Genomic DNA, 20253 nt, shown 5'->3' on the forward strand with positions numbered 1-20253 from the left:
AAAGCCCTGGGTTAAATTCCATGGGGAATATAGGACATGCACCTGGCAGCCAAAACATCCATCAGTTCTGCACTGACCAGAAATCTACCTGCCCCTCAGCAAGGTGGGCATCCTTAATTTGTTAAGATTGTGACCTCTTCCCTTTAGGAACAAGAAGTTCCACTCCAGAGAACAGTTTTGTCATCTTGGCAGTGCCAGGATTGAGTAATAGCCACTGCCAGGACTACAGTCAACCTTGAAGACAAAGTGCCTTAGATCGTGGTGCTCAGCTAAAGCCAATTACATTGTATGGCCTTGTCAAGCATACCTTAGCACAGGGTATGGCAGAGGTGGAGGGTTGAGAGTTAGAAACCAAGAGGGGAAGGACAAACTAGAGGCTATAATTTTGGTGGTGTGTTCGTTTTCCCAGGGAACAATCCCAAATGAAGGAGCCATCTTGTTTCCTGCCAATAGCCTGTGCAATGAAAGTTGCCAGATGTTTGCTTTTTCCCTGCCTAGGTAGACAAGCAGGAGGCTTGTGGAACACAGCAAGCCAGGCAGCATCAGGAGGTGGAGAAATCAACATTTCAGGTATAACCCTTCTTCAGGACGAGGAGTGGGTGTAAGGAGAGCTGTAGATAAGGGGGGACATGGGGGAGGGTTTTGGATGGGGAGAAGGGCAGACTGACGAGTTGGTGATAGGTGCACACAGGTAGAGGGCATGGCCTGGTTGGTCCATGGAAAGAATGAATCCGGTTGGTAGATGGAAGGAAGGGTCGGTCGGAGGAATGGAAGGGTGGAGGAGGGGGTGGCAATGGAGTCAGGGGATTGGAAGGGAGGTTATTTGAAATTGGAGAACTCAGTGTTGAATCCTCAGGGCTGTATGCTGTCCGGGCTGAAGATGAGGTATTGTTGCTCCAATTTGCGGTTTGGTTAGTTGTAGCAATGGAGGAAGCAGAAGATGGTCATTTCAGAAAAGGAGTGGGAAGGGGAATTATAATGGGCAGTGACTGGGAGGTCAGGCTGGCCCTTACAGGCCTGGCTGAGATACCCAGTGAAATGTTACCCTCGTTTACGTTTGGTCTCACCAATCTAGAGAAGAGCACACTGGGAGCATAAGATACAGTAAACTAGGTTGGAGGAGAGTTCCTCCGCCTCTGCCGTATCTGCTCCTAGGAGGACCAGTTCCACCACAGAACACACCAGATGGCCTCCTTCTTTAGAGACCGCAATTTCCCTTCCCACGTGGTTAAAGATGCCCTCCAACGCATCTCGTCCAGAACCCGCACCTCCTCCCTCAGACCTCACCCCTCCAACCGTAACAAGGACAGAACACCCCTGGTGCTCACCTTCCACCCTACCACCTTCGCATAAACTAAATCATCCGCCGACATTTCCGCCACTTCCAAAAAGACCCCACCACCAGGGATATATTTCCCTCCTCCCACCTTTCCGCCTTCCACAAAGACCGTTCTCTCCGTGACTACCTGGTCAGGTCCATGCCCCCCTGTAACCCACCCTCCCATCCTGGCACTTTCCCCTGCCACCGCAGGCACTGTAAAACCTGTGCCCACACCTCCTCCCTCACCTCCATCCAATGCCCTAAAGGAGCCTTTCACATCCATCAAAATTTTACCTGCACATCCACTAATATCATTTATTGTATCCGTTGCTCCCGATGTGGTCTCCTCTACATTGGGGAGACTGGGCACCTCCTAGCAGAGCGCTTTAGGGAACATCTCTGGGACATCCACACCAATCAACCACACCGCCCTGTGGCCCAACGTTTCAACTCCCCCTCCCACTCTGCCGAGGACATGGAGGTCCTGGGCCTCCTTCACCGCCGCTCCCTCACCACCAGACGCCTGGAGGAAGAACACCTCATCTTCCGCCTCAGAACACTTCAACCCCAGGGCATCAATGTGGACTTCAACAGTTTCCTCATTTCCCCTTCCCCCACCTCACCCTAGTTCCAAACATCCAGCTCAGCACTGTCCCCATGACTTGTCCTACCTGCCTATCTTCTTTTCCACCTATCCACTCTACCCTCCCCCCGCCCCCCACCTATCACCTTCATCCCCTCCCCCACTCACCTATTGTACTCTATGCTACTTTCTCCCCACCCCCACCCTCCTCTAGCTTATCTCTCCACGCTTCAGGCTCTCTGCCTTTATTCCTGATGAAGGGCTTTTGCCCAAAACGTCGATTTTGCTGTTCCTCGGATGCTGCCTGAACTGCTGTGTTCTTCCAGCACCACTAATCCAGAATCTGGTTTCCAGCATCTGCAGTCATTGTTTTTACCTGGAGGAGAGGCAGGTGAACCACTGTCTCATCTGGAAGGCCTGTTTGGGTCCTTGGATGGAGGTGAGAGAGGTGGTGTGCTGGCAGGTTTTGATGCCAGGGAACGTACAAAGGGTTCGGGGGATGCTCATGGGGAGAGTGGCGCAAACCAAGGATTGGCAAAGGGAATGGTACTTGTGGAAGGCAGAGAAGGGTGGGGAGGGGAAGATGTTCCTGGTGATGGGGGGGTCTGGTTGGAGTTGGTGGAAGTGTTTAAAGATGATACATTGGTGGCATGGTGGGTGAAGACAAGGGGGATTCTGTCTTTATTGCGTTTAGAGGGGGGGAGGGTTTAGAGCAGTGGAGAGGGGAATGGAAGAGATGTGACAGAGGGCTGTCTGGATGATAGGGAGGGATATCACATTGTTTAAAGATAGGTGGACATGTGGGATGCTTGGAAGTGGTGTGTTTCTTCATCTAAGCAGATGTGACAAAGGCAAAGAAATTTGGAGAACGGGTGGGAGGAGATGTAGTCCAGGTTGTTATGAGGGTCTGTGGGTTTATAGTAAATGCCAGTCTGTAAACTGTCGCCAGAGATGGAAACGAAGAAATGGGATGGAGGTGTCCTAGATAGATCATGTGAATTTAAGGTGGAAGTCTTGGCCAAGTCAATGGACTGGTCTAGTTCAGCTTTGGTGCAGAGTGTAGCACCAATGCTGTCATCGATGTAACGGCAGAAGAGCTGGGGTACAGTGCCTGTGTTGGTACTGCAAAAGGACTTTTCATCATAGCTGAAAAAGAGGCAGGTATAGCTAGGGCCCACCTGAGTGCCCATGGTCACCTTCAGGAATGAAGAAGGGCTCATGCCCGAAACGTCGATTCTCCTGCTCCTTGGATGCTGCCTGACCTGCTGTGCTTTTCCAGCAACACATTTTTCAGCTCTGATCTCCAGCATCTGCAGTCCTCACTTTCTCCTTGGATTTAGAGGAAATGGGAAGAGTTGAAGGAATAGCCAAGAATTGCAGGAGAGCGGGACAGAGGCCCTGAAGTAGCAGTTCATAATCTACCTTAATAGGCCCAAGGGAAGGCATGCTGCCTGATGCTTTATCCACTACCCCATAATATACAGGACAGGGTGAGGGTGGGCAGGAAGGCAGTCTGCTGGCCACCTAATTTATTTCATCTGTCTGCCCTGCCATCAGATTCAGCACCCTGGGATACAAACTATTTTGTTTGGGATCTGTCACTTTTTGAAACTGCTGTAGAACTCTTCCATCTTGCATCTTGCATCATGACTTACAGTTCATTTTATTAAGCAAAAGCCTCCTTACCTCAGTGAAAAGTGGCCGTATATTTACTGTTAGTGAATGTCTTCAGCATAAATTTCACAACACTGATCTTAAATAAAGATTATATCATAGCATTACACCAAGATTGTAGTTGAAACTTGTTTGATTAAAAAGCCTACTTTGTTAGCTGCAAATATGATCCTTAATTTATACAATGGGTGTTGTCTCAGGATTGAAATACCAGAGAGATGACACTTTGGATAGATTCCACCGTTGCAAGGTTGATCATGTGATTGTGCCTCTCTGCTGCTGTCAATCCTCTCTGTGTCCACCTTGCAGCTGGATAAAGGTTGATGTCTTAATTAAGTATAAGAACATCTAATGTTTGCAATCTTCTCAAGGAAAGCCTGAAAAATGTATAAAGTGATCTGTTTACCGGCCACATGCAGATGAAGTAAAGCAATGCTACAAATCTGCCTAGTTAACCAAAGTAAGTATTTCATTCCTCTGTCATGCTCATTGTGCAAGTTCCTGATGGGAGAACTGAAGGTGGGGAGAACTTGCTGTTCCTATGTAATTCTAATGACAATTTGAAATTCTATCAGTACATGGAAGGCAAATGTGATTGTGCAGTTAGGAAAATCCTTTCATTGGTGAAACCCACCATCAGCAGACAATGCTTAAAGGTACAGGTGGACTATCAAAGAGGCTGATGGGAGACTCTGTATCACAGCTTTCTTGCCTAACTCCATTGCTATTAACATAAACCTATTCAGAGCACAAAGACGGCATTGTTGTTTCTCAAATTTAAATCTAATTTGTAAATATTTCATATTACATTGGTTCCACTTTACTCATGTGTGTATCATCATTATTGTTGAGAGTTAAATGGACTGGCACATGGTTGGCACACGTTAACATTTACAGAAGAGTTATGGGCATTCCTTTTTCACAGAAGAAACACGCATGAGCTTTTGTGTTCACTCTTTACTGAGTGTGATATTAATGTTCAGTGTTGAACTTGCTACTCTGTGGGACATGGCTGAATTTGTCAACTCAACAGTCCTTCCCTCTTTACACTTTTAATATGAGATTTGAACACACAGAAGTCTCAAAGGTCATGAAGCAGGGATTCTTAATTCCATAGGCATCGGATCATTACAAACAGAAGTGAAATTAAAGACAAACAAGGACTATTTATACAATACATGGAATGACCATGTAGGATACATTGGGCTGAGAAAATCCTTTCTGTTCCTTCTCCATTTGCAAATGCCTTTCTATCCACAAATAACAGCTTTTCTTTCCATTGAAGATCTATTATAACTGCTCCTACAGTTCTCTTTCACCACCCCCACCTGCTAATGGAAATCATAGAGAAGTGCTCAGCTCCTCACTCAGTGGCCTCTATCACTGTCGCCGTGTATGGCTAGAGGTTCCATTACACATTGTAAAGGGCATAATCTGAGATTATTCTCATCCTGGGTAAAATAAATGTTGTAAGTGAAATAAAATCTCTTAGGCAACACCTTGAGATGAACCCATTGAGATGTGGTCAAAGCCATTTTCAGTTCCATTGCACATTTGTTTCTTTGTATTCATTCATGGGATTTGGGCATTGCTGGCTGACCAAAAGTTATTGCTAATCCCTAGTTCCCGTTGAGAAGTTGGTGTTGTGTTACCTTCTTGAACCACTGCTGTCTACCTGCTGTAGGCTAATCCACAATGCCCAAAGGCAGAGAATTCCAAGTTTTTGACCCAGTGACAGTGAAGCAATGGCAATAAATTCCCAAGTCAGGATGGTGACTGACTTGGAGGGGAACTTGCAGATGGTGATGTTTCTATATATCTGCTGCTCTTGTCCTCCTAGATGGAAGTGGTCTTTCTGTTGGAAGATGCTCTTTAAGGATTTTAATGAATTACTGCATAACATCTTGTAGATGCACTGATGCAATTGAGCATTGATGGTGGAAGGAGTGGATGTTTGTGGATGTAATGCCATTCAAACAGGCTGCTTTGTCCTGGATGGTGTCAGGCTTCTTGAGTGTTGTTGGAGCTCCACCCATTCAGACAAGTGGGGAGTATTTCATCACAGTCCTGACTTAAGCCTTGTAGATGGAGGACAGGTTTTGGAGAGTGAGGAGGTCAGTTACTTGCCACAGTATTCCTAGCCTCTGACCTGCTCTTGTAGCCACTATGTTTATTTGGCGAGTCCAGTTGAGTTTCTGATCAATGGCAACCCTAAGGACATTGATAGCAGGAGAATTCAGGATTGTAGAAGCATTAAATGTCAAGAGGTAATATTTACATTGTCTCTTATTGGAGATTGTCATTGCCAGGCATTTATACGGCACAAGAGTTAATTGCCACTTGTCAGATTCTCCAGATCTGACACCATTCTTTTGGGCCTCTCGGTTCCTTAACTTGAATAACTGTTTCAATTAAAGCCTAAGACTTACATTCCTCAATCTCACCCTTTGTTCTTCTTCGGACTCATCACTTACTCCTCCATCCTATCAACAACACTCAGCATCCTCCTCAACTACCATCTTTCCCTTCTTTGTTCCAATATTCTATCCACGCATCATTCTCTCCTACTCTCTTCCTTTGTGCTGTAGAGTTCAAGTTAGAGTCATTGACAACAGAGAGAGCAAGTGAATGTTTGTGAAAGGAATTAATCCTCTTATCGCTTTCTGCCTTTTAGCTGGTTCTGTCCTAAGCCTCGAGATTTAAACTTAATTTAAAATAATTTTACTGTTAAACTTTACTAAAAGACCTTTGGACATTGAAGTACACAATCCTACGGGGATTAGAACAATCAGTTTAGGTTCTCAATTCTACATAATCAGAGGGAGTGATCCTAAAGTGAGTAACTCACCTCCTGATTCTCCAAGGCCGATCCACCATCTACAAGGCACAAGTCTGGAATGTGATGGATTACTCCCTGCTTCCTGAATTAGTTCAGCTCCAAAAATGCTCAAGAAACTCAACACCATCCAGGACAAGGTCTAGATTAGAGTAGTGCTGGAAAAGCACAGGCAGCGTCCGAAGAGCAGGAAAATCGACTTTTCGGGCAAAAGCCCTTCATCCAGGACAAAGCAGGACTTGTTACAATTGTGTACAGCCTTGGTGAGACTGCACTGCGACTACCGTGTGCAGATTTGCATTTCTTATCTAAGAGAGGATATGTTTGGCAATGGAAGGATTGCAACTGAGGTTGACCAGACTAAACCCTGGGATGGCAGGATTGTTTTATGAGAAAGGATCGGGGAAATGAAGATTATATCCTCTAGTGTTTCAAAGATAAGAGGGTGCTGTATATTAATAACCTCAGAGTAAATCATATTCAAGGCTTTGGATGGGTCAATTGATACTGAGTTATTTAAAAATAATTTGATTCTCAACTAAATAAAAATTGGAAGCCGAGAAAAGATTTAAAAGATCAGTTTATTTTTCAGTAATGTGTATATTTAATTGTAATAATGACCTGAATTTTCCTTTCTCGATATTAGCAAATGTTGAGATGTTGAGGCATGCAATAACAACATTAATCCTGATGAATTCACTTAGACTGAAACTTGGAAGCTGCAGTGTTCCTCAATGTATTCTGGAGAAGCTCAGCCTGATGGTCCTGTCATTCCCATTCTTAAAACAGCTGGGGTCATTAACATGTATAATACTTGTCCCTTAACCTTCAACCTGCATAGATTGTTCCACGAAATAAGTTAATGCTGATAATTACAGGCTAAATGAAGGAATCAACCTTCCCTATGCTTATGTCCAATCCACAAAATAAACAGATGGTTACTTATGGTGATTAAACTACCTTTCATGATTTCCTCAGCAACTATAACTCTGTGCTGTGACACCTTTATATTCCTCGCAGATCGCTACCTGGTCTCTCTTCTTCCTCCAACGAGATCCCACCCCTACCTCTCACCTTGTACTGACTCTGTTGTGGCAATTGCACTGGCAAACACTGACACTTGCAGGAAATTCTGGGTCAATGAAAATTGTTGAAAATATAAGCACTTCAAGTGAAGCTGACTGCAAAAGCAAAGTCATAAATCTGTAGATTTCAACAGTGGTTGAAAAGTGTGGCACTGGAAAAGCACAGAAGGTCAGGCAACATCTGAGGAACAGGAGAGTTGATGTTTTGGGCATAAGCCCTTCATCAGGAATGCCTGAAACATCAACTCTCTAGCTCCTCGGTTGCTGCCTGACCTGCTATGCTTTTCCAGCTCCACACCTTTTGACTCTGATCTCCAGCATCTGCAATCCACACTTTCTCCTAGATTTCAACAGAAGTCGATATGTTAATTGTGATATGGTTTGTGGTTTTCTATATGCTGACGCTGTGAACTGCATTAATCCTGTAAAGTCTTCCTTTAAGCACCTGGGATAACTATGTCACAGAAGAGTCAAACAATAGCCTGACATTGGCATTGAAGCATACCAGGCTCAATCATCACCTTTCCTGGGTATGTCCTGTCCCACAGCAGGATGGATCCAGTAAAGGTGGCAAAAGAATGGTAAAATATTGGATAGAATTTCCTGGGTACCGTCAACATTGATTCCAGACCTCATAGCATCAGGGAGCACTTCTCCATCCCCAACTCGCAACCCCCCTCCCCCCCCCACCCCCACCCCGCCAGTTGATCAATCAATGCTCTTCCACGTTGAACACCACTTAGAGTAAAAACATATGATTACAGGAGAATAAAATGTACTTTGGATGGAGAACTTCATGCCCATCATCAACAGGGGCTCGCCAACATTAATGCTGACTGAGTTGAACGGGTCCTAAAGACATTACTGCTAGACTGGTTTTGCAGTAAGTGGTGAGAAACCAACATGAGGGAAAAATCTGCTTGAGCTCATCCTTACCAATTTGACTATCACTGAAGAATGCATCCATGGCATGTCAGTAGGGGTGACCACACCACAGTCCTTATGGTGAGGAAGTCTCATCTTCATAGTGAGGATATCTTCCGTTGTTTTGTCAAGCATTACTTCCACACAAAATGGGATAGACTTTGAACAGATCTAGCAGCTCAAGACTCAGCATCCATGAGGAGCTAGGTGAAAGTGAGGACTGCAGATGCTGGAGGTCAGTCAAGATTAGAGTGGTGCTGGAAAAGCACCTCAGGTCAGGCAGCATCCGAGGAGCAGGAAAATTGATACTTTGGGCCTATACCCTCAGAAGTAGCAGAATTGTTCTCAACCGTAATGTTTAGCCTCAAGGCCTGCATATCCCACAATCTACCATTACCGTCAAGGTGGGAGTTCAATCCTGGTTTAATGAAGAGTGAAAGAGGGCATGCTAGGAACAGAACCAGGAATATGTACAAATGAGGTGCCAACCTGGTGAAGACACAGCAAAGGACAACAGCATGCCAAGCAACAGAAGCAGCAAGTGATAGATAGATCTAGGCATCAGATCAGATTTAATATCTGCAACTTTGTCACATCCAATCATGAATGTTTGTGGGCAGTTAAGCAACTAACAGGACATATAGGTTTTAAAGCATCCTCATACTGAAGGGCTTGGAAATCCAGGACACCAGTGCAAAAAAAATGCTAAAGTCCCTAACATCACAGATGCCGGTCTTCAGGTAATTCAGTTCACTCCACATAGTTACACTAAATGGTTGAAGGCATTGGATACTGCAAAGGCTGTGGGCCCTGACAAAACCTCAGCAAAAGAACTGAAGATGAGCTCTAGAACTAGTGTGCTCTTAGCTCCACTGTCCCAGTATATTGACAAAACTGGTCTCTCCTCAGCGATATATACAGTTACCAAGGTAAGTTGACCAAAAAAAAGGACAAGTCCAACTTGGCCCATCAGTCTGTACTCTGTCATCAGCTATGTGGTGGAAGGGATCATTGACAGTGCTACCAAGATGCACTTACGAAGGAATAACTATCATCGAGTTTAGCTGGAGCCACTCAGCTCCTGACCACATTACAGTTTTGTTTCAACTGTGGACAAAAGCACTGAACTCTAGAACTGAGGTAAAAGTGACTGCCTTTGACATCAAATCTCCATTTGATTGAGTGTAGCATCAAAGAACTCTAGAAGAATCAAGATCAATGGAAATCATGAGGAAATCATTCCACTGGTTGGAGTCTTATCTAGCTTCAGCATTATTTTTGGTGCTGATGTTCTGGATTTCTCAATCATTGAGTATGAGGGTGTTTATGGAGTCTACATGCCCTCTTAGTTCCCTAATTATCAACTAACAACAGGATTTGCCTATGGTTATTGGAGGTCAATGATCTCAAGCTCAGGACTCCTCTACAGAAGTTCCTTGGGGTAATATCCTTGGCCCACAATCTTCAACTTCTTCATCAAGGACCTAAGGTCAGAAGTGGGGATGTTTAGCACCATGCACGACATGTGAGATATCGAAGCAGCTTAGTTCCCCTGCAGGAACACACTCAGCAGAGTGAGACAGAGGCCAAGTGAGTATAGACTTGGAAATTTGGTTCAGAGTAGGAATTCAGTGCAGAGGAAGCAAAAGTGATTTCATTAAAGGTTTACTGCAAGAGGTAAACGTTTCAGAGCAATAGATGAGTAGGAGAAGATAGAAGTCATGCACTGAGAGGCCGATATATCATGAGACCATTGGGGGATAATATCACAAACTAGAGCATGATCCAAGTGCAAGCGAAGCAGCTGATTGGTAATTAGGATTGGTGAACATTTATAGCCTTTTAAATAAAAGTAAGGTCTTCAGTTTCTGTTTAGATCTTCAGTGTTTTCTTTTATTCCTCTCTTCTCTTTTTCTAAAAATAGCTGCTTAAGTGTAAAATTCATACCAGTATTTGTTTTATTTTTTAAAAACAAAATATTACAGTAAAGTGTAAAAAGCAGGAAATCTTGGTCATTAATTTAAAAATGAAATTCAATGTGATAGTGATGGCATGACGAGTGATGGTTTCATGGGATCCCTACAGTGTGGAAGCAGGTCATTTGGCCCATCAAGTCCATACCAGCCCTCCAAAGAGCATCCTAACCAGACCCACACCCCCTAAGCTATCCCTGTAACCCATCATCTCTCACAGCTACTCCACCTAACCTGCATATCCCTGGACACCTAACCTGTGCAACTTTGGACTGTGGGAGAAATCCGAAGCATCCAGAGGAAACCAATGCAGACATGGTGAGAATGTGCAAATTCCACACAGACAGTCACTCGAGGGTGAAGTTGAACCCGGGTCCCTGACGTTGTGAGGCAGCTGCAATATGTGGAAGCTGCTGGACACCAGTGTGATCCTGAGAGAACACAGCTGGAGGAAGTGTTTGCTGCCCAAGGGACTTTGAATCTGGGTTGAGGAGCTGGAATCAGAGCTGTAAGCATTGCCATATATCTTTGAAGGGGAAATATACCCCAGCCTTCGGAAGAAGTCACTTTCTGTTTTTCAGCAGCAGCAGCAACTCGAAGGGCGGGAGCTTGCACCAGGGGCCTGCTGGGAGCGGTGAGTCATTGATTGTGCTTTTAAATTTGAAGTCAGAGAGCAGAGGTTTCTGGGAAAGGAGGGACTTCTTATTTTTATTTCCGTACTGCTATATAAGTCAGTGTCTTCTCAACCCGAGACCCTACTTTGTAGGGCCTCCCACCCAACCACCTCCTCTAACCTTAAAGACCAGGGACATTTCAGGTAAGCGCCTTTTTTTCACTTTGTGACTAGGGGACTAGCAGGGATGGCAATGGAGGGAGAACAATGTTCCTCCTGCATGATGTTTGAGGTCAGGAACACCATTAGTCTCCCATCCAAGTACATCTGCAGGAAGTGCACCCAACTCTCGCTCCTCCAAGACCGTGTTAGGGAACTGGAGCGGGAGCTGGATGAACTTCGGATCATTCGGGAGGCAGAAGCTGTGCTAGATAGGAGTTACAGGGAAGTAGTTACTCCTAGGCAAGAAGAAAGCTGGGTGACCATTCGAAGGGGGAAAAAACAGTCAGTGGAGGCATCCCCTGTGGTCGTTCCCCCGAAAAACATGTACACCGTTTTGGATACTGTTGAGGGGGACGACTTACCAGGGGCAAGCAGTGGGGCCCAGGTCTGTGGCACAGAGCCTGTCCCTGTTGCACAGAAGGGAAGGAGGGTAGGGAGGAGATTGTTAGTCACTGGGGACTCAATAATTAGAGGGTCAGATAGAAGGTTTGTTGGGAACGAACGGGACTCGCGGTTGGTGTATTGCCTCCCAGGTGCCAGGGTCCGTGATGTCTCAGATTGTATTTTTGGAGTCCTGAAGGGAGAGGGTGACTAGCGTCAAGTTGGTGTCCATGTAGGTACCAACAACATAGGTAGAAAGAGGGATAGGGAAAGAAGGCAGGATTTCAGGGAGATAGGGTGGAAGCTGAGAGCTAGAACAAACAGAGTTGTTATCTCTGGTTTGTTACCCGTGCCACGTGATAGCGAGGCAAGGAATAGGGAGAGATATCAGCTGAACACATGGCTGCAAAGATGGTGCAGGAGGGACTGTTTCAGGCTTTTGGATAATTGGGGCTCATTCTGGGGAAGGTGGGACTTGTACAAACAGGACAGTCTTCACTTGAACGAGAGGGGTACCAATATCCTGGGTGGGAAATTTGCTGGTGCTATTCGGGTGGGTTTAAATTAGCTCAGCAGGGGAATGGGAACTGGAGGTGTAGCTGCAGTGCACAGGAGGATGAGAGTAGGGAGGACGGGGACAGGATTTCAGGGTCACAGGAATGTGTTGGCAGACAGCGAAGTGTCCGCTCCGTGGACACAGCCTTAGAATTAGAGGGGGTCATTTCAGGACAGAAATGCGGAGACATTTCTTCAGCCAGAGAGTGGTGGGCCTGTGGAATTCATTGCCACGGAGTGCAGTGGAAGCCGGGACGCTAAATGTCTTCAAGGCCGAGATTGATAGATTCTTGTTGTCTAGAGGAATTAAGGGCTACGGGGAGAACGCTGGTAAGTGGAGCTGAAATGCGCATCAGCCATGATTGAATGGCGGAGTGGACTCGATGGGCCGAATGGCCTTACTTCCACTCCTATGTCTTATGGTCTTATGGTCTTATGGTTTGAAGTGTGTCTACTTCAACGCCAGAAGTATCCAAAATAAGGTAGGTGAGCTTGCAGCATGGATAGGTACCTGCGACTTCGATGTTGTGGCCATTTAGGAGACATGGATAGAGCAGGGTGAGGAATGGATGTTGCAGGCTCCAGGGTTTAGATCTTTCATTAAGAACAGGCAAGGCGGTAAGAGGGGGAGGTGTGGCCTTGTTAGTCAAAGATCGTATAACGGTGGCTGAGAGAATTTTTGATGAGGACTCATCTACTGAGGTAGTGTGGGCTGAGGTTAGAAACAGGAGAGGAGAGGTCACATTGCTTGGAGTTTTTTATAGGCCTCCGCAGAGTTCCAGGGCAGTGGAAGAGAGGATTAGCAAAATTATTCTGAGTAGGAGTGAAAGGAAAAGGGTGGTCATTATGGGGGTCTTTAACTTCCCCAACATTGACTGGAAATGTTATAGCTCCACTACGTCGGATGTATCAGTTTTTGTCCAATGTGTACACGAGGGTTTCCTGACACAGTATGTCGAAGGACCGACACGAGGGGAGGCGACACTGGATCTGGTGCTTGGTAATGGACCAGGCCAGGTGTTTGATTTAGTTGTAGGTGAACACTTTGGAGAAAGTGACCATAATTCAGTTACGTTTAGTTTAGCGATGGAAAGGGATAGGTACATGCCACAGGAAAAGAGTTATCGATGGGGCAAGGGCAATTATAATGCGATTAGGCAAGAATTAGGGTGCATAGAATGGGGAAGCAAAATGTAGGGGATGCAGGCAATGGAAATGTGGAGCTAGTTTAAGGAACAGATATTGCATGTCCTTGATAGGTATGTCCCTGTCAGGCTGGGAGGAAGTTATAAGGTCAGGGAACTGTGGTTTACTACAGAAATCACATCTCTTGTTCAGAAGAAGGAGGCGGCTTATGTGTTGATGAGGCAAGATGGTACAGATGAGGCGATGGAGAGTTACAGATCAGCTAAGAAGGATTTAAAGAGAGAGTTAAGAAGAGCAAAGAGAGGACACGAGCAGTGTTTAGCAAATAGAATAAAGAAGAACCCTAAAGCTTTCTATAGGTATGTGAGGAATAAAAAGATGAATAGGGCCAGTCAAAGACAGAAGTGGGAAGTTGAGTGTGGACCGTGTGGAGATCGGAGAGCTGCTAAACGAACATTTCTCATTGATTTTCACTCAGGAAAAGGAGAATATTGCAGAGGAGAAGAATGAGGTACGAGATATTAGACTACAAAGGATCGAGGTCAGTTACGCACAGGTGTTATCAATTCTAAAAGGAGTGAAAGTAGACAAGTCCCCAGGGCCGGATGGGATTTATCTGAGGATTCTCTGGGAAGCTGGGGAGGAGATAGCAGAGCCTTTGGCTTTGATATTTGAGTCGTCATTGTCTACAGGTTTAGTACCAGAGGACTGGAGGATTGCAAATGTTGTGCCCTTGTTCAAGAGGGGCAGCAGAGTTGACCTAGGTAATTATAGACCAGTGAGCCTTATTTCTTTTGTAGGAAAGATTTTGGAAAGGATTATAAGAGATCAGCTTTATAATCATCTAGCAAGCAACAATGTGATTTCAGATAGTCAATATGGTTTCGTCAAGGGCAGGTCATGTCTCACAAACCTCATTGAGTTTTTTGAGAAGGTGACCAAGCATGTAGATGTGGGTAGGGCAGTTGACGTGGTATACATGGACTTCAGTAAAGCCTTTGATAAGGTTCCGCATGGTAGGCTGATGGAGAAAATGTGGAGGTATGGAATTGAGGGTGATTTAGCAGTTTGGATTAGAAACTGGCTTTCTGGAAGAAGGCAGCGAGTGGTGGTTGATGGAAAATATTCAGCCTGGAGTCCGGTTACTAGTGGTATGCCACGAGGATCTGTTTTGGACCACTGCTGTTTGTAATTTTTATAAATGACTTAGACACAGGCATAGGTGGATGGATTAGTAAATTTGCAGATGACGCTAAAGTCAGTGGAGTAGTGGACAGTTTAGAAAAATATTACAGGTTGCAGGGGGACTTGGATAAACTGCAGAATTGAGCTGAGAGGTGGCAAATGGAGTTCAATGCAGCTAAATGTGAGGTGATGCACTTTTGGAAGAATAACAGGAAGGCAGACTACTGGTTCAATGGAAAGATTCTTGGTAGTGTGGATGTGCAGAGGGATCTTGGAGTCCATATGCATAGGTCCCTGAAAGTTGCCACCCAGGTGGTTAGTGCTGTTAAAAAGGCATACGGTGTGTTAGGTTTCATTCGTGGAGGGATTGAGTTCTGGAACTGCAATATCATGCTACAACTATACAAAACGCCAGTGCAGCTTCACTTGGAATATTGTGTACATTTCTGTTCGCCCCATTACAGGAAGGATGTGGAAGCATTGGAAAAGGTGCAAAGGAGATCTACCAGGATGTTGCCTGGTCTGGAGGGAAGGTCTTATGAGGAAAGGCTGAGAGACTTGGGTCTGTTCTCATTGGAAAGAAAAATGCTAAAGGGGGATTTGATAGAGACATACAAGATGATCAAAGGATTAGGTAGGGTAGACAGTGAAAGACCTTTTCCTAGGATGATGACATCTGCTTGTACGAGGGGCCATAACTACAAATTGAGGGGTGATAGGTTTAAGACAGTTGTCAGAGGCAGGTTCTTTATGCAGAGAGTGGTAAGGGTGTGGAATGCTCTACCTGCTAATGTAGTCAACTCAGTCACATTAGGGAGATTTAAACAATCCTTAGATAAGCACATGGATGACTTTGGGATAGTGTAGGGAGATGAGCTGAGAATAGTTCACAGGTTGGCGCAACATCAAGGGCCGAAGGGCCTGTTCTGCACTGTATTGTTCTATGTTCCATGTTGTATAAACCTCGACTGTGATCAGGGATAAAAGGGTGTGACTATAGATGGGGCAGGTACGAGGACTCAGAGAATTGCAATTGAGGAGCCTCAGCCCTGCCATTGTCCAACAGTTGCAAAGTTCTTCTAAGCCGTGTGAATGACGTGGTGTCTGCAGGAAGGCTGAATGAACTGACAATGGTATCTTGGTACAAGGTGGCAGAAATGGGAGTGCAGCAGTGGCAGAGGGCAGTATAATTAGGGAGATAGATACCATTCACTGCAGTCATGAGTAGGTGTCCTGTCTGCACAGTGCCAGGGTTCATCACATCTTCTTGGGGCAAGAGAAAATAACTTGATGAGGGAGGTGAGATATCCAGTAGTCAACATATATGTTTATATCAATGAGATCAGTTAGAATGGAAATTAGGTTCTGCTGAAAGAGTTTGAACAGTTAGGAGCAAAATTAAAAAGCAGAAACTCCAAGGTAATAACATCTGGATCACTACCTGAGCCACAGGCAAACTAGCATGGAGTAAATGATGTCAGAGTTAAACGCAAGGTTCAAAGATTGTTGTGGGCAGAATGGATTTCTGTTTGTGATGAAGCTGCTCAATGGGATAGACTACAAAAGGGTCATACTGGACTTGAAACATTAGCTCTGCTTCTTTCTCCACTGATGCTGCCAGGCCTGCTGAGTTTCTCCAGCACTTTCAGTGTTTGTTTCTAAGTATTTGCAAGGTTGTGATATCAGAGACTCATAAACATTGTCTGGATGCTGTGCATACAGATGTAATTGGTATATTAGATTCCCGTAACTGACTGAAGATCCGTTATGCAGAGACAGTAACCTGAAGGTGACGTGCAAGGCTTTATACCAGAAATTTGGTGATCTATTATACACTGTGAAGTAGTCTATTTTAAGTTGTAACATGGGATGCCATTCCAGTTTTATACCTATGTCCATCCTCAAGAAATGCATCAGTGTTATGGTTCATTTTCTTGCTCAAAAGATCCTTCCTAAGGCTTTAATTGGTGTAGAGACAATGACTAACTCAGTGAGTCTCTCTAATAGTTCCTCAGTGGAAAAGCCATACTATTGCCCATTTTAGAGACATCAGCCAATAAACTGGTCAATAGATTCTTGGGGTTGCTATCTGTATGACACAAGCTGAAGTCTGTTATTTCTTACCTTGAACTGGTCTTCAAAACACTTAGATCAGAGTGGTACTGACCCTCCCATCCTGGCACCCTCCCTTGCCACTGCAGGAGTTTCAAAACCTGTGCCCACACCTCCCCCCTCACCACCATCCAAGGCCCCAAAGGAGCCTTCCACATCCATCAAAGTTTCACTTGCACATCCACCAATGTCATTTATTGTATCTGTTGCTCCCGATACGGTCTCCTCTACACTGGGGAGACTGGACACCTTCTTGCAGAGCACTTCAGGGAACATCTCTGGGACACCCGCACCAATCAACCCCACCGCCACATGGCCCGACATTTCAACTCCCCCCTCCCACTCTGCCGAGGACATGCAGGTCCTGGGCCTCCTCCACCACCATTTCCTCACCACCTGACGCCTGGAGGAAGAACGCCTCATCTTCCCTCTCGGAACACTTCAACCCCTCCACCTTATCTCAGTTCCAACCTTCCAGCTCAGCACTGTCCACATGACCTGTCCTACCTGCCAATCTCCCTTCCCACCTATCCAGTCCACCCTTCCCTCTGACCTATCACCTCCATCCACACCCCCATTCACCCATTGTACTCTTTCCTACCTTCTCCCCAGCCCCTCCCCCAACCAATTTATCTCTCCACTCTGGAGGCTCCCTGCCTTTATTCCTGATGAAGGTCCAGGGATATGCAGGCTAGGTGGATTTGGCATGGGAAATGCAGGGTTACAGGTAGAAGGATAGTTCTAGGTGAGATGCTCTTCAGAGAGTCAGTATGGACTTGATGGGCCAAATGGCCAGGTTCCACACTATAGGGATTCTAGGATTCAAAGGTTTTAATTTATTGAAACCCTTATTTCCAATGGCAAATTAGATTTTTAGATTTATTTTTGGGATCATTAATCACTTGATCTGTAAAACAAAATTATATTTGTTGTCATTCAGTAAGAGTGTCACTGAATGCCTAGTCCATTATGAGCTTTCTGCAATCTGTAACTCTACTTACACTGTGACAGAGTAAGTTAAAACTGCTCCTTTCTTAATAACAGACTTGTTGCAGCCTTTGTTATGAGAGACTGTAACTTATGTATCAATTGTCTGGGATAGAGCATTCCAGCCTTCCAAACTTTCTGTACTGCACTAGAATGGTCCCGTGTTCCAGCTCAAGAGAGCATTCCTTTTATTTTGAAAGGTAACCTTAGAAATTCATTTTAACCTTGGAAAAGACATATATTCACATCAGAAAGAAATCAGCTCTATTTTTGTGTAGGTCATTATCCTAGTTACAGATCTATACTGTTTTCTGTTCTCACAGAAGCTGATATTGTTTAATGATAGGAAACTGTTCCTTTATGCAAACTCTTTGTTGTCCAAAACTCTTGTCCACTTGATCTTCAATTAGTTTTCCAAATATTTGTCATCAAGATAATGGAGTCTTTTATTGATGGCCACCCCGCTACATTGGTGTTTTATTTGCCTCAAAAAGGGTGTTTCATCCGATGCAGTAATGGTTATGTGACCTCTTGTTATGTAAGAAACTGTACATGAATATAATGGTGTTAAGAATCCATCAGATATTTTGCATTGCTTAGGCATCTAAGTATCTGGGTAACATTAAGCTGTTATGTTATAACACAGCAGCATGTTTCCAGCAGAGAATCATGATTCAAGTGACAGTATTTAAGATAAACAATGAGACTTTTATATTTAGGTTACATTACTTACAGTGTGGAAACAGGCCCTTCGGCCCAACAAGTCCATACCGACCCTCCGAAGTGCAACCCACCCAGACCCATTCCCCTACATTTACCCCTTCACCTAATACTATGGACAATTTCCCATGGCCAATTCACTTAACCTGCACATTTTTGGACTGGGAGGAAACTGGAGCACCTGGATAAAACCCACGCAGACGTGGGGAGAATGCGCAACCTCCACACAGTCGCCTGGGGCGGTAATTGAACCCGGGTCTCTGGCTCTGTGAAGGAACAGTGCTAACCACTGTGCCACCATGCTGCCCATATTCTCAGGGTACATTTTATGATACAGCAAGTCTCTTCAAGGTATGCTGGCACATTAACTGTGAGACAGAACACAACATTTTCCAGTTGAATCAGTGATTTATTTATACTTCTTTCAATCCAGTCTACTGTATTTTCTGCTCACAATGCGGGACTGTCTACACTGGGAATACTTAACGCAGAATGGGGGTGAGTGCTTTGCAGAACAATTCCATTCGGTCTGCAAGCATGACCGTGACCTTCCAGTATTTTCCCATTTTGTTATTACATGTTCAATTGTCTTGCTCACCTTTTTGTCCTGGGCCTGCCATGGTGTTCCAACGTGGCTCAAAGCAAGCTGGGGAAACAGCATCTCACTTTCTGCTTAGGTACTTTAAACATCCTGGACTGAAAATTGAGTTCAACAACTTTATACCATGAACTCTGTCCTTTGTTCTGATATTTTGTCCCCTTTTGGTCCCCTCTCCCCCACTCTCTGCAGTGTCTGTACCTTATTTTTCATGGTTTTGCTTTCAGTCAAACCTCATTTTTATTCTGCTGTTAGCACCTACTCTGGATATATGCTGTCTTGTCTACAGCTATTTCCACTGCCTTTTTCTTTGTTCTATGACATCTTTGATCTGCAATTTCCCTTAACCTTTCCTTGACCTACCCTTCTGTTCCACTTACCCCTCCTCCTTTTCAACAGAATAAAATGCATGATTTACCTACCTCTCTTCTATTCTGAAGAAAAGTCATTTGGCTCAAAACGTTAACTCTTTCTTTCCCCACAAATGCTGTCAACCTGATGAATGATTTCATCCATTTCTGTTTTTATTTCTGATCCATAACTTCTGCAGTATTTTACTTTGGTATTAGTACGGGGATGATACTTTTGTATAGCAATAAATATGATCATTGTATACTGTTGAAATCTTATAATCTGGTAACACATTCAACAAATAGTACTATTTGCAAGAGTTCTTTTTACATTGAAACTGAGTGGAAGGTTTTGTTCAATGTTTTGTAATTGATTGCAGTCTGGGGTATCTCAACAATGCATGCCCTGAAAACAAAATCTCGAATTCCACATCTAACTGTGAAAACTCAAGCAGCTGCTGTCAGTTTCAGATCAATGATGACAGCGAAATGCTGACAGGTTCCCTGCACAATATTGTGCTCCTTGAAAACCAGTGACTAGAATTTACTGTTACTGTGCACCAGGCATTGGAAGGTCTGCTCCTTTTCCCTTGTTTTCCTATTTTTACCCACCATCAGACATAGAATATAGAACATAGAACATTACAGCTCAGTGCAGACCCTTCAGCTCTTGATGTTGCACCGACCCGTGGAACCAATCTGAAGCCTATCTATCCGACACTATTCCATATTCATCCATATTTTTATCCAATAACCATTTAAATGCCCCTAAAGTTGGCAAGTCTACTACAGTTGCAGGGCATGTGTTCCCTGCCCCTACTAATCTCTATGTAAAGAAACTACCTCTGACATCTGTCCTATATCTATCACCCCTCAATTTAAAGCTACAACCCTCATGCTAGCCATCACCATCTGAGGAAAACAGCACTCACTTTCCACACTATATAACCCTCTGATTATCTTATATATCTCAATTAAGTCACCTCTC

At 44.6% G+C, this 20253-nt stretch overlaps 1 protein-coding gene across 1 annotated transcript in view; it reads right to left on the reverse strand.

Moving 5' to 3' along the window:
- The window catches only part of LOC140480647 (leucine-rich repeat and death domain-containing protein 1-like), a 258495-nt gene extending 239348 nt beyond the window's left edge, over positions 1–19147 (reverse strand). Inside the window, exon 1 of the transcript XR_011961360.1 lies at positions 18916–19147. The gene's annotated coding sequence lies outside the window, so the exon portion shown is untranslated. The remainder of the gene's footprint in view (positions 1–18915) is intronic.
- Positions 19148–20253: the final 1106 nt, after the last annotated feature.

The sequence above is a fragment of the Chiloscyllium punctatum genome, chromosome 8 (genome assembly GCF_047496795.1).
Source record: "Chiloscyllium punctatum isolate Juve2018m chromosome 8, sChiPun1.3, whole genome shotgun sequence".
NCBI lineage: Eukaryota > Metazoa > Chordata > Chondrichthyes > Orectolobiformes > Hemiscylliidae > Chiloscyllium > Chiloscyllium punctatum.